This window comes from Oryzias melastigma, linkage group LG3 (assembly GCF_002922805.2).
Source record: "Oryzias melastigma strain HK-1 linkage group LG3, ASM292280v2, whole genome shotgun sequence".
Taxonomy (NCBI): Eukaryota; Metazoa; Chordata; class Actinopteri; order Beloniformes; family Adrianichthyidae; genus Oryzias; species Oryzias melastigma.
The window spans coordinates 8,202,535-8,214,555 of record NC_050514.1 but is presented as its reverse complement, the minus strand read 5'-3'; the positions used below and the strand labels follow the sequence as shown (position 1 = coordinate 8,214,555).

At 38.6% G+C, this 12,021-nt stretch overlaps 1 protein-coding gene and 1 long non-coding RNA gene across 4 annotated transcripts in view; both read right to left on the bottom strand.

The window, feature by feature from the left end:
• LOC112160641 (SH3 and multiple ankyrin repeat domains protein 2) overlaps positions 1-12,021 on the bottom strand; it is a 531,836-nt gene that overhangs the window by 55,453 nt on the left and 464,362 nt on the right. The gene's annotated exons all lie outside the window — the stretch shown is intronic.
• On the bottom strand, positions 1,608-10,243 carry LOC112160643. Of its 2 annotated transcripts, XR_004949768.1 has the most exons (5): positions 9,498-10,243; positions 8,753-8,842; positions 4,008-4,028; positions 2,054-2,517; positions 1,608-1,943 (listed from the first exon to the last, which is right to left on the bottom strand). It is a non-coding gene; the product is annotated as an uncharacterized LOC112160643 (long non-coding RNA). The 2 variants fall into 2 exon arrangements; XR_002921711.2 differs by lacking the exon at positions 9,498-10,243 and having other exon boundaries at positions 8,753-9,139.

Below are 12,021 nucleotides of genomic sequence, written 5' to 3'. Positions count from 1 at the left end.
CCTCTTGATCTTTTTTGGCTGGTTTTCCACTCGTGCTGATTTTGGCTTGATAATTATCTCTACTGACAGTATGAGGCGACTCCTTAACCCAACAGAAGTTGCACAGGTTGTCCAACTTCTCCAGGATGGCACATCCACACGTGCTGAAGTAAGAAGGTTTAATGTGTCTCCAGCACAATCTCCAGAACATGGAGGAGATTTCAGGAGACTGGTGGTTATTCTGGGAGAGCTGGACAGGGGCCGTAGAAGGTCCTCAACCCCTCAGCAGGACCCATACCTGCTCCTTTGTGCAAGGCGGAACAGGCTGAGCACTGCTCGTGCCCTACAGAATGACCTCCAGAGGGCCACTGGTGTGAATGTCTCTACCCAAACAATCAGGAACAGACTTCATGAAGGTGGCCTGAGGGCCCCACGTCCTGTAGTGGGCCCTGTGCTCACTGCCCAGCACCGTGGAGCTCCACTGGCATTTGCTCAAGAACACCAGAATTGACAAGTCCACCACTGGCGCCCTGTACTTTTCACAGACGAGAGCAGGTTCACCCTGAGCACCTGTGATAGACGTGAAAGAGTCTGGAGACGACAAGGAGAACGTAGAAGGTATCCAGATGAAATCATTGAACCCATTAGCATATATTGAACATTACCATCAAATTAGCTGTTAAAAAAAAACAAAAAAAGCAATCATATTTTTACAAAAATATACTTTTAATTTCTACAGTACATGATTCCCAGTTTTGTGTACAAATCATCTTATTGATATTAAAGTAATTTTATATACAAATTATTAATTATGGATTAAATAGAAAAACAAACTTACACCTTTTCCAACTCACATATTGATCTTTTAAATCCCCCATGACATTTTTTTAATTAAAAAAAATTGTTTTTTTTATAAAAAAAATGTTCCCAGTAATGTTTTAACTATGATTATGAAGTTTTTAACTGAAATCCCACAACCTTAAATGTCCTAAAAAGCCATTTTTCATGTTGATCTGAAGCCTCCATCTCCAAAATCTCCTATGTGGGGGCGTGGCTTTTGGAGCTTAGCTGGAGCTCAGGAACACCCCCCCCCCCCACTGTCTGATCATGATAGCTCTGTGTCTCGCTAGTGTAAATCTTCACCACTGCTACACAAAAATGTCCAGCAGTATAGTTTTGAACTGGATGTCAGCTCGGACAAGGAAGTGAAGAGCTTTGTAGACAGAACCTTCATTGATTTACAATTGTTTACAACTGCGGTCAAATCAGCCACCATTTGCATTTCCATTGTCACATCAAAAAGCTCTGTGGAGTCTCGCTGAGATTAACCAGCATTCGGAGCCCTTCTACCCTAAGTATTGTAAGAAACTCACACAAAAATCCAGTGACGGCTGATTTGACAATGGAAATGTGAACGGCGGCTCATTTGACTGCAGTCAAAGGTAAGACGCCATCTTCTTTTCTGCAGCACCTGAACTATAGACACGCTAGCTGAGCTAGATGAGGGGTTTAGTGCATGTGCAGGAGAGCTGACGTGTTAACAGTTCAATAGTTCAAACAGATTATTTCTGTGAAAGTTTGATTGACAGCAATTTAAAAGGAGAAATACAATACAAAAACAAAATAAGTTCTTGTTGAATTTTTTCTCTTTTATAAGAAAAATGTCACAAATACATGTTAAAAACTCAGAAAACCTGATTTTCATCAGAGGGAAACTTTAAGAGGCTAAATACCTACTCTGTCACTCCTTTTGACCACATGATAACAAGCTATTGAGTAGATACAACACTAATTCCCAAATTGGTCTCCTATGTATCAGTTTCTTCCAGAATAAGGATTTGATCCGTTGACGTAGGTTGTCTCCTCTGGAGAGCCATCCCTTCTTTATTCCCTGAGATGCAATGTTTTCTCCAACGGCAGGAAACAATCCCTCCAAAGAGGATGCAGAGTCCGAGTCCACAGAACTAATTCCCAAGAGAATACAGACAAAACTGTGTTATGAACTTTGTAAACATGTATTTCTAGCAGCCAGCATGATAATGGCTTTTATTTATAAAAGTTAATTGCTTCTCACCTGAGAGATTGTGTATAATGTGTGAGTAAAGCTTAGCCTCTCAGATGAGTAGTTTTCTGATTGGCACCATCTCATCACTCCACCACCAGTAACTTCATACATTCCTGACCAGTTGGTGAATGCACAAGCTAGATATCGTCCATCAAGCAACAATATGATGATCCATGTGAGAGGAGGACCTACAGTGTGTGAGCAAATGTACCAAGAGCAACCGTGACAGGAACAGCAACTTTTTTCATACACATGACACATTAAAACAAAGATTCCAAGTGATGGGACAAAAAAATAAAGAAAAACAAATATTCCGTTACAATATTTTTTTTCAAAGCAAGGACACACAAATTCTAAGTCCAGCATCTTCTCAAATACAACAAGAAACAATCCCACAAGAACAGTTGATACTACAGGCTTATCCTTCATTTCTCTTGAAATGATGGAAAACAGATCATTGGCCATCCTTTGCTCTACAAAAAAATAAAAAAAGTTAAATAACTTAATCAGTCCAAGAGTTTCTGTCAAAGTATAACATTTAAAAACTTGTGCACATGGAGTCATGTTTTTTTGTTTGATTCAAATAGTTTCTGTTTTTTAAGGCATGGCCTTTTTTTAGATCTTTTAATTGTCACAAGTAAAGTTGTTAAAATTCCTGGAATGAGCTGAAACCCCAATTTATGTTAAAAAAATAAACAAATAGAACTTGAAATCAACTTAACACTCAGACCGGAATCTTTTCTATGAAAATGTAACTTTTTTGAATGGAGTTATGAAAATTGATAAATGTTCTCATGATTTTAAATTTTTATTGTGAAGGGTGTATAATTAATTTGCAAATAAACTGAAAATCAGATAGCATGATTATTGTTTTTTTTCTTATTTTGTCTTTCATTGCTGAGGTGTACCTATAGGTCAGTTAAATTTGATTTCAATTACATTTTATTTATATAGCCCAATATCACAAATAAGAAATAATTAAAATAACAGGTCTATTGTCTTTTTATGTGGGAGAATTTGCACAACTGGCGGCTGAAATAAAACTGGAAGAGTTTCTGACTTTATTCATGAATAAAGACCCTTTGAGCAAACCCCGACTATTTACTTTGATTCAATTTGAGGAAAATTACTCAGAATATTTTAGTTCATAACCCAAAAGTGAACTTGTTTTGACCATTTCTTCCTTGAAATGATCTGTCTCATGTTCACTATGTAATGTTCCCTGTATTAACTTGGGAAATGACCCAGGTCAACATGACCTGCCACAATGTCCAGCCAAGTTTCTAGGAAATTTTAAGGAAAATGAGAATCAGATGTGCCGTTTGATCTCCCTAATGAGAATTATTACCTAACATAGTGTTTCCCAACTTCTCCAGTAGGATGGATCAGGAAAACTTGTTTTTGTCACATATGCAACTCTATAAAAAGTCTGGGAGAACAGAGATTCGGGGGCTTCAACAAAATCTGAGTGGTTATGCTGGAAGAGTTTCTGACTTTTTCATGAATAAACTTTGATTCAGCTCATTTTTCCACCACAAAACAAAAGTCACAAAATAGAACTTTGTTTGCCTTCTGCTTTTGTCTGTCTCTTTGGCTCCTCTACTGTAAACTGTACGCAATTTATCTTTTTAGTTCACTGCAGTTTTTGCATTTTTGAATTTTCAGATCAAAACTTTCATTCTTTTTCTCTGTATTCCTTGTTTTTATTCTCTGCCAAATCACTGATGCAAAACAGTGGGTTCTGTTTCGCTGTGGCGACCCCAAATGGGATAAGCCGAAAGGTGAACAACAACTTTTTTAGTCAGAAACTGATGATAAATAACAACTTCTTTTTCACTAAAATCACTAAGTATGACCAGTAAGAACATTGCTTAACAGTTGGTTGTTGGCAAGATGATCTTCCATTGCAAAAATTTTGTTCAATTTTTTCAGAAAAGAAAATTTCAGGAAAAAGTGATCTTACCTGGAGTAGTGACTGAGAAGTCTGGTGGAGTAAAAAACAAGTTGTTAACAAAGATCGCGTCAGGAAAACAGGAACTGAAAGATGTTTTTTCTGCACGACCGCATGTATCATGTGTGGCCAACATGAATTTCCAATTATTTCCATTTTGTGCAGATTACATCAACCTCAACAAAAAAATATATATTTTTGTGGGATTCTCAATTTCTTTTTTTTACAAATTGAGAAGTAACTACTATAATTGTTTTGTCCAAGATAAGTGCATGGTGGGGAAAAGTGCCTGCTGGAGCAAAACTGTATCTCATCTCAGCATGTGGTTTTCTGCTGTTTTCTGTTTTTTTTTCCTCTATTTTTTCTAAAAACCAAAGAACTAATGTAAGTTTGAAGAAAAGTTTAAAAGCACTACCCATATTAATATTGCTAACTCATACCTGAGGGGCAAACCACCAGAAAAAATTGCTGATCTGCTCAACTTCCCTCAAAGTCTGGTTACATTTTTTGTTACCAAAAAGCTGCAGTTTTGTCTCATCTGTCTAAAGGTTTTTTTTGGCTCAAGAGAATACTACTGAGGAAACAAACCCGCAAATACAACATTTCAGTATGTACGTGACGTTGGACCCACTTTGGATCCAACAGTGATGATGAAAGGTGTAATCTGACATTGATTTATCAGAGTTAACATCTTTGGAAGTTGTTCTAAACTTATGTGCAACTGTTATCATGGGAACACCCCACTGTTTTTAGATAATTTTACAACCTTTACTAGCATGCTTATTTATTTCTTCTTCTTATTATTTTTTTGTTTTTGTTTTAAGCTCCAAAATAACTCTTCCTTTCCCTTTCTGTGACTTTATCTAGTGTGGTACCCACCATGTTCCTGATTAGAACAGTGACTTATTCTTTAAAGAGATACCATAATAGTCTTTAGATCAGGGGTCACCGACCTTTTTGAACCTGGGGCTACTTCATGGGTACCGAGTCACACAAAGGACTACCAGTTTGAATTAACAAATAGTTATAGTTAGTTATACATTATTAATAACTAATAATGATACTCCTCTTTGTAAAGACACAGATTTCTCACCATAAATAACAATGACAACAATCTAGGAAACAGATAACATTCAGCACTTTATTAATCTCAGTAATTGTTATATTTTCAGATGATCACTAACATCACTACATTTCATGGGAAAAATGTCCAATTTTCACTATGTTGTTCCATGTTTATCAATTATGTGATGTTATAGAAAAACAAACGTACACATTTTTAAAAGTCTTGTTACATTTTGAGGTAATGACCAAATCTGCAGGATTTTGAACTAAATTAATGATCTTTGAACTGGAGTAGGTCAGAGGTCACCTAAACTTATCTAAAGTTCATGTATCATCAAAATATTTTTAAGATGTTTTCATTTATGAATCTATGTAAATGCAAGTGTCATTTAAAAAAATAGCACGGGGGCACCACGTTAGTGATCCCTGCTTTAGATTTATTGTAAAAACATTCCCAGTGGCCTTTAAATTATGATCATGATCATTTTAGCCCCCAAAAAGTGTTGTTTTCTAGGACATACTTTCTGCAGAGCTACAGTAGTTCATTAGAAATTCACCTCTGGGTTGTGACCATTGGTGCTGAGCACTTCCCCTCCCTCTCAACTGCTGAAAGATCAGTACGGGGAACTTGTAACCTGCTCTTTTTCAAACTACATTTTTTGTCTGCTTCTGATTCACAGCAATTTAAATAAAGAAATACTTAGAAATGTTATTTTACCTTAAGTTTCTTGATATATTACCTATATCATAAGAAAAGTGCAACAAATTAAGGTAAGCTTGGAGCAGAAGTTGTCTGATGTATATTTACAAAAATAGGTGTTAAGTGTTTAATAAAACCAAAAAGAGGTTTTTATCAGAGTGGGTCTGTCAAACAGACTGATTATATGTTTGACGACCCTGTGATACTAAATGTTTTTTAGTAGTACAAAAATGTTTCCTTTTTCTTAATGTTTTACTCATTCTGCAGAGCAAGAATTAAAAAAACAATGTCTGATTTTCATGGGTTGTAGCTTTTGCTTTATTTAATGTAACCCACAAGGGACCCAAGGCAGGATCTCATTGTGCTTGTCCCAAGCTCAAATAAAAACAGATAGTTGTGTCAGGATAGACATACAACGTAAAATCTTAACCAAACAACATATGTGAACCGGACCAATGATATCCATACTGGATTGGTTGAGGCCTGGATTAACAATGATTGCTATCGGTGCTGTTCACCAACCAACTACTGATGATTAAAGAAGGAGAGAAGGAAGGTGAGTTCGTAGGAAGAGAGTAAAGATGAAAGCCATGTGTGTTGGACTTAGAAAAAAGGACAGTCCAGACAAAACACAAATGAGCAAGTATATACCGACATCAAACCTGCCATTTTTAAGTAAGATAATTGAAAAAGCTGTTTTCCATCAGTTAAATGAATTCCTAATAAAAAACAACTGCTATGATGTCTTCCAGTCCGGCTTCAGACAGAACCACAGCACTGAAACGGCTCTGACCAAAGTGACTAATGACATACGTTTGAATACAGACGGTAGAAATATGTCAGTGCTAGTTTTACTGGATCTCAGTGCTGCGTTTGATACAGTCGACCACGCAATACTACTCAGACGACTGGAAAACTGGGTGGGTCTCACTGGGCCAGTACTAAACTGGTTCAAAACGTACTTAGAAAACAGGAAATATTTTGTGTCAATTGGTAACTTCACTTCTGAGCCAATAGACATTACATGTGGAGTACCCCAAGGCTCCATCCTGGGACCACTTCTATTTAACATCTATATGCTCCCACTGGCCCAGGTTATAAAGAACAACAACATTAGTTACCATAGCTATGCAGATGACACACAGATATATATTAGACTGACACCAGGAGACCGAGGCCCTGTACAGGCTCTTGGTAAATGCATTGAGGACATTAATGACTGGATGTGTCACAACTTACTTCAATTAAACAAAAACAAAACTGAGGTTATTGTCTTTGGGGCTAAAGAAAAAAGGTTAGACGTCACTACAGAGCTTCAATCTATTCAACTAAAAACTACAAACCAGGCTAGAAACTTGGTTGTAGTGTTAGACACATACTTAAATTTTGATAAACACATTAAGGCAGTCACTAAATCAGCCTATTATCATCTCAAAAATATCTCAAGGATTAAAGATCTGATGTCTAAGCAGGACCTGGAGAAACTAGTGCATGCTTTCATCTTCAGTCGACTTGATTACTGTAACAGTGTTTTTACAGGACTACCAAAAAAATCCATCAGGAAACTGCAGCTTATTCAGAACTCTGCTGCTCGGGTTCTCACAAGGACCAAGAAAGTAGACCACATCAGTCCAGTTCTGAGGTCTTTACACTGGTTACCTGTCTGTCAGAGGATAGACTTTAAAGTTCTGTTACTGGTTTATAAAGCTTTGAATGGTTTAGCACCAAAATACATGACTGACCTCCTGACCCAGTATGTACCAGCCAGACCTCTCCGGTCATCAGGATCCGGTCTTTTATCAGTTCCTAGAGTCAGAACTAAACATGGAGAAGCTGCATTCAGCTTCTATGCACCACAGATCTGGACCATACTTCTAGGAAACTGTAGATTAGCTGAAACACTCTGAAACATAGTATGTGTTCAAAAGTTTACATCCTCTCTGTTTATCTATGCTTGATTTAAATTAAAATATTTGTTCTTTCTTTTAATTTTATTTTAATTATTACACCTTTACTGTTTCTTTTGATTGTTTCTTTTAATGTTTTAGGTAAAGCACTTTAAATTGTCTCTGTACATGAAATGTGCTATACAAATAAACCTGTCTTGCATTGCCTTAGAATAGGGACTTTGAATGTTGAAACTATGACAGTAAAAGGTGGACAGTTCTTTGAGAAGAAGCAGGAACATAGGGTGACCCATAAGAGTGGAGGTAGACGCACACAGATAGACTGCTTCACCTGTGTAGACAATGTCATCTGAATTAGATTAGTGACTGCAAAGTCGGGGTTGGTCAGTGTTTCCAGATGGCATATATTATTGGTGTGTTGGATGACTCTGGTGATGAAGAAGATGAAGAAAGAAGGTGCAAAGGCAGAAAAGAGGACAAACTGGTGGATGTTGAAAAAGGAAGAATGTTGCCTGAGGTTAAAAGGACTGTAGCCAACATTCCTGAACATGGCTGCAAGAGAAAAGTTGATCACCTAAAAAACAAAAACAGCTTCCAAGGATGTTACAGGTGAACTCTGAGAAATCTGTGTCAGAATGTTCTATTCATCATCACTGTTTGATTCAACGTAAATTATGTAACAAATAAAATGATAAAAATCAGGCATTGGTAGTGGGAAGGATAATTTTACCTTGTGGAAAATCTTTCAAAATTCTCAGAAAAGTGTGAGGATTATGTGGTTTAGTTTGGTTTTTAAGTGGTGTTTTCAGTCATGTTCTGAGATGTCTCCTGTCAGTCACTCCAGGTTCATGTCAGTCATCCAGTGTTGTTTCATTTCTGCAAACTGTTCTCACTCAGCGTATGTAGGTGTCTTGTTTTCAGTTCATCATTGCCAGCTTTACAGGTTTGCTTTGCCAACAGTTTCGCTTCTCTGGTTTGTCATATTCTAATGTTTCAGTTTCTGCCACAAAGTCTGGTCTCCTGCATTTTGAGTCCTACAACACCAGTTTCCAACAAAAAGATTATTTGAGAAAGAAGACAGTTACCTGAAATTACGATGGAGGAGTCCAGTGGAGTAAAAAACAGGAAATGCAGTGAAGAAACTGTTTTCTGTTATTTCAGTTGATCACTTGAAGCTAATCAATTTGAAACAAACAAGCAAAAAAAAAAAAAAAAATTACAAGATTTCTCAGAGGTGCTTAAATTCTAAAAACCTTATCAACTAACATCAGTTTTCACCCAGCCCAGTCCTCCCTCCCACATCCAGCTGCCCCTGCCCAGAACCTGCACCCTCCCGCCCTCCACATCAGCCGTGTTTGGAGTCCTGAGAAGGGCCATCACCTCCGGATCCTCAGAGTGCCCGCTGGTATTTTAACTGTTTTTATTTTTGTTGAAACACTTTTGTATTTTCCACAAATCTGCAATCAATTCTCTGACACAATGACAGAATGAAGGACAAAACCCAGGAAACAAAATGATGGAAACAAAGAGACTAAATGAAAGGAACTTAAAGTTTATATTTTAGAACTAAAATAAAAGAACATAAAACATAAGTTTATCATTTCCTAATGATTATAAAGAAATTGGTCCCAAAGGGATCACAAGCCTAGAATAAGCTTAAAATGCATTTCAAAGGAGCCATAATGCTTCTTAAATTTTTTTTATTTTTTTTTTTCATTTGAGGATACATGTGTCTTGAGCCTCATTTAGATTAAAAAAATAATCAAACATTAAAAAATACTTTAAAATATTTTTTATAGTTGATAAATATGACAAATTCAAGAGTTTTACCGAATGAGAGGACTGAAGTATCTCGGGAAGAAAAGTCTTGGAGTCAAAACCCACAAGGAGGAAATGGTAACGTCTACTTGCTGTGAGTCAAAATAACCACCTTTGTGTTTTTTTCTGCAAATCAAGATGCGGGGAGAGGTGGGAAAAAAGCTGTCTCTTCAGTACTTCCTGCACTCACATGTCTTCCCGCCTCTTCTATCATTAACCTCTTAAGACCCGGCCTAAAATTTGAGCTAACCTTCTACACATAGTCACAGGGCTCCGGTTAAGCAGAATAACCTATTGTGATAATGTAACCCAAAATGGGGTGTCAACACATGTGAAAGCAGGGTCTTAAGAGGTTAAATCATTTTCTTGACTGCTCTAATGTCAGTCGCTTGTCGGGTTTAGTCTTTATTGTTATTAGTAACTAAAATAAAATGTAATGAAAGGGTAAAGTTTGGCGCTCATGTCATCCAAACACTAAAGGGTTCACCTTCTTCTTTCCAGTTCACTACTCACACTCTCGTTTAGATTATTTATTAATCAGTAAATCTCCTCTAAAAGATATTAAAAGCTCCAGCATTTATCCAATTGTTATCAGTGATCATGCACCAGTTTCTGTAAATATTGTCAGGGAAGCAGCAACACCTGGTTCCACATGTAGGTTTAATACATCTCTGTTAAAAGATTGGCCTGGTGGTCTAGTCTCTTGGGTGCAGGTCTCCTGGGCCCGGCAGTCTCCACTCCACACCGGGAGTGGGATCCCCGAGATTTAAGATCTAGCAGGGGATCAAACTCTATCGGAGCCTGGGGGTGTCCAGGTCTCGGTGGTGCGGGTTCCGGTCCTTGCTCTCGAGAACTAGTCCTCTCCTTAACTCCATCAGTGGGTGTGCCTGGTCGGGCCTTGTTTACATCACTCCTTGGGGCCTCCGTTTCTCTTGGGTTGAGCATGGGGTGGGCGCCCTTGGGGGGCCCTGGCTCGTACCTGGGGTGGGGCGGGGGGATGCTCGGAACCGCTGGGTGGTGGTGGGCTGCTCTTCTGGGGTTTGGGTGTTCTCCGGGGGTGGGGTCCCGCGTTGGCCCTCCTGGCGGGTGGGGGGCGCTGCTTCTCTGGCTGGGCTTTGGCCTGTACTCTCTGTGTTCCTGTACCTTCCTGGTCTTGGGTGTGGGGGGCCTCTGCGGCGGTCCCGCGTGCCCCGGTCTGGGTGCTTGGCGGGATTGCCCGGCGGGCGGTTTCTCTCCGCGGCTCCGTGGTGGGTCTTGGGGGGCTCCTGGCTGCAGCTGCTGTCCCGGCGGGGGGTCTTGGCGTGGGGATGGCCGGGCGCTCCCCCCCTGAGTACATTCCATCACCATCCACCTCAGTGAAACATAAACACTCACCTGAGCACAGGTATCAGCTCACCTTAGCACTTACTGTTTGTGTGACAGAATGAAAGTCTTTATCTGAATGGGTTTGTATGATGGAGTGTGTGAGCTAAAGTTAAAAGTTGCATTGAGGACATTATGTTTAGTTTAAATTTGGAGACTATTTTGGCCAACAAGTGTGTGTGTAACTATCGAGTGTGTGTGTAGACAGGCCCCGCCCATTCTAGTTTATCACTTAGTCCTGGTTGTTTTATGATGTTGCTTCCCTCTGTTGCCATCTTCTTCAACCCCCCCCTTCTTTTTTTCCGTCCGGTCCAACAACAAAAAAAAAAAAAAAATGAACAAATCAAATAAAACATAATCAATATAAATACAGTTTAGCATGAAATACAACAGGGGTTTATACTCAATAAATCCCTGTTGTGACGGTAAAATCTGCCCAACACAAGAAGCTCTCAGCTCTCTGTTGGCTCATCTGTTGGACAGGACAAGTTTAAAAAAATAAATAAATAAATACAAAATAAAATCGTAAATTAATGAGAAAAGAACCAAAGTTGTCTGCTTATCAGAGCCGTGCTTGAAGATGAAAGACGTGGAGTATATTGTGAAGATTTATTTCCAGATCGGTTTTAGAAACAAAGAAATTCTGAACCTTTTGGTGATTCAAAATCAAATTATTTCTGGGTTCGGTGTCAGTAGTGCGGAATTTCATATGTAAAATGAAGAGCTCAGAGATGCATGTTCATCAGGACCGTCACTTTCTTTTGCCTTTCATTTTCCAGAAGCCCTTTCGCCCCCTTACGTCACATCTCTGACATGCGCAGAAACCAGAAACCAAAGGAGGATGTAAACAGAGCTCCGGACGCCTCCTTCTCCAAATAAAACGTTACGTCTCAACACAAAACAACATTGAGAAATGACAATTGTCTGCTACGTTAGCACAAGAACATTGAAAATTCAGAAAACTAATCCTCTTCTGACGGAAGCATCACAGAGTTTGAGGAGATCTGGTCTTTTGCGGAGGAAGAAATGACTGAAAGTGAACAGCTGCGTGGATATCGACGGCTTCATCAACGTAATCTGGAGAGATCCTGCAAGCCACCATCAACGAATAAAACATTAATAAACTGTAAATTAAATAAAGAAACTTCCAAACATTTGAAATATTTTAAACATT